This window comes from Macrobrachium rosenbergii, chromosome 19 (genome assembly GCF_040412425.1).
Source record: "Macrobrachium rosenbergii isolate ZJJX-2024 chromosome 19, ASM4041242v1, whole genome shotgun sequence".
Lineage (NCBI taxonomy): Eukaryota > Metazoa > Arthropoda > Malacostraca > Decapoda > Palaemonidae > Macrobrachium > Macrobrachium rosenbergii.
The window spans coordinates 13,646,657-13,649,871 of record NC_089759.1 but is presented as its reverse complement, the minus strand read 5'-3'; positions in this window follow the sequence as shown (position 1 = coordinate 13,649,871).

The window sequence follows — 3,215 nt, the reverse complement described above, 5'->3', positions numbered from 1 at the left end:
CATGCGGCCAGAATATTTGTATGTTTATAAGTTCCTGTTCCTCTGTCTAATCCCGCGGCTCCTTGCGTCATATATATGTATATTTCTTTTTTATTCTCGCTTACTCCTCAAGGCACTAGCCTGTGTGTGCGTGTTATCATGCAGGTGGGCGTATCTCTTCGCGTGTATCTCAAAGCTGAGTGTGCTTGTTGGCATGCATATTTGTAAACATTAGCATACATTGGTACTTGTGCATGTCTGCTACTCTGATAGAAGCGTGGGGCCACGTACAGGTTGTTACCTTGAGAAAATACTGAGAGAAGGAGGAAGAGAAATGCGCTATCTTAAAGGCTACAGCTGTTGCTGATTGTGAAAAATAAGCTGACCGATGGTTTCACACCAGTCAGTTCAGTAACCTTCCTTCAATTTAGCGTTTCCTGACTTCCAGTAAATTTTATCTAAAAATCAGATACATCTGTTGATTTATAATAAGCTTTTGAGAGAGAGAGAGAGAGAGAGAGAGAGAGAGAGAGAGAGAGAGAGAGGGGGGGGGAGGGGTTTTTCGAGATGACACTTTGAATAAGTCTTCGTAAGATTAAATATTTAGGAAAATTAATTAGTAGAAAACTTATTATTCCTCTCAAAGCTTCATGACGCGACGAATATTTTTATTCGTTTGATGGGATATTAATATGCCTCAAAGGTTAACCTTCACCGCCAACGCTCAAGCATAACCTTTAAGGACAACGAGTCTGTTCTCAATTGGGAACCTTTACATTCTTCAAAACTTGACCGCTCCTAAGTGGCGGTGGTGAGGTTTGCACAATGTCTATATGCACGGCGGAACCTTCATAACCTTGGACTGGAGCGAGATTTAAGAAGGATTAAGATGTTATCCGATCTTTTATGTATACTTCTTGTGCGGACTTGGGTTTGTGTGGGGCCCGCCAGAGAACGAGGCAGCGGGCTAAACATTAGTTTGTGTATCGAGGTGTTTGTACTTATCTATATTTTTTTTATAGATTTATCTATATTTTTTATAGGACATGTGGGAAATTTTAATTTAATTTCGCCTTGTGGTTCCGACGTCTTTCGCAAATGTAATCTCCATATTTGCCGAGTGGATAAATGTGCTCTCGCATTTTTTAAGTTAAAAAGGAAAATGTCCTAATATTCTCCTGGACTTCCGTGATGTAAGAATGCATGAAGATCTCTTTGTTATATGCCGTAGCAGTATGAACATACATAATTACAGAAACATGTGGCTAACGTTACTTTCAATCATGTGCAGGCGTCGTTTTACGAACAAGGTACATGAGCTGAGGAGCAAAATGGCCTTGTATTCTGTTTGACTTCCGTGATATAAGAAAGAATGAAAATATCTAAGTTATATGTATTAGCAGTGTGAACATACACAATTATAGACACATGTGGTTAACGTTCACCTCATCCTAACACATCGGGTGCGGGTTCGAAACCTTCCACGGACGCCAGAGTTTCTTCGATTGGATCTTACGCTGTATAGAGACATGCTTATCCATAGTTTGAAGACATCAAGACTTTAAGAGGTCATTGTGACTTACAAATATACATATATATATATATATATATATATATATATATATATATATATATATATATATTATATATATATATATATATATATATATATATATTATATATTATATATATATATATATATATATATATATATATATATATATATATATATATATATATATATATATATATATATATATATATATATATATATATATATATATATATATATATATATATATATATATATATAGCTACAAAGCATTATACCGGGAAACGCCACTAGGTAAAATTTCGTTCAGCAGAATGAACCATTAATGAAGCTCCAGAGGTGAAAAGATTTTTCACAAACAGAACCATAATCCAACGGGTTCTTCATAGTGAAAGTAAGCATTTCTAAAAATATACCATAATGCCTAAGTGTACACTTCTCAGGACAAATTAAAGGCTAGATATTAATTTTTTTTTTTACTAGAAACACGTGTCAGTGACCCAATAACAACGGGTTTTGGTCACCGTAGGATCAGAAAGAAACCAAAGCAACGATTTGCTTTCGGAAGGTGCGTATGTCACTTACATAAAGGAACACCGAATCATTTTAACGTCTAATACCTTCTCCAGGAATGAACTCGTCGTTTTCTGAACGGCTTGGTCAGATGATACAGATCCAGTCCCAACAACAGTTCACCTATGCTATCATCATTCCCTGATATTCCAGAACTTGCGGTGGAAACATTCGTTTTTACTGGTCACCTCCCTCAATGCCGTAAGTTCAGTGACTGGCGGTTTTATCCGCTAATTCGCACATGTACACACACACACACACACACACACTCCCATACTAAAGAACAGGAGAACTATTCAGAGTGAGGGTCAGCTCATAAAGGACGGACGTTTATTTGCTTGATCATGTGGCCAGAAAATCATCTTAGACAAATGGACCTCCTTTATGACGTAAGAATGAAACGCTACTCTGCACAAACTCGGAGACTGAGATAATAGTGAGTATTCAAAGGAACGTCACTAAATTCGTTCCTCACTTATATTTATCCTTATTACATATATTCATTTGCTTAATTTACTTGGTTAAGATTAATTTACTTTTAAACTCATCTATTCTTTCTTTTATCATCTATTCTTTATTTTATATATATATATATATATATATATATATATATATATATATATATATATATATATATATATATATGCACACATCCGGAGGAGAGAGAGAGAGAGAGAGAAAAGAGATAAAATTCGCAAGTCATTCTTTCTGGCGGGAAGAAATCACGGTATGATCCCACCCTGGGGCCCGCCAGCATTCGACACTGTGGCCTTTGTTATTAAGACCGGCAATCCCGCCATAAAGTGACGCGGATGGGGGTGGGTGGGTTGATGGAGGAAGATGCTCCGGTTAGGGGGGAGGCGGGGAGGGGTGGGTAGAAAGGTGATGACGTGGATTAGGAGGAGCGTGGCAGTATAAGGCTTGGGGAGAGGAGGAGACCCTTGAGGAATTCAGGGTCGGTAAGGGAATTTCTTACTTTACGTTCTCCAGGCACAATGATGTCACTCGAGCATCTCACCTGCCCGTTTTACTAACGATTATGACCTTGATTGACCGGGTAAGTTCAATCTCCTTTCTCAATTTCTAGGGCGCGTGTCTTGCGCCTCTCTTC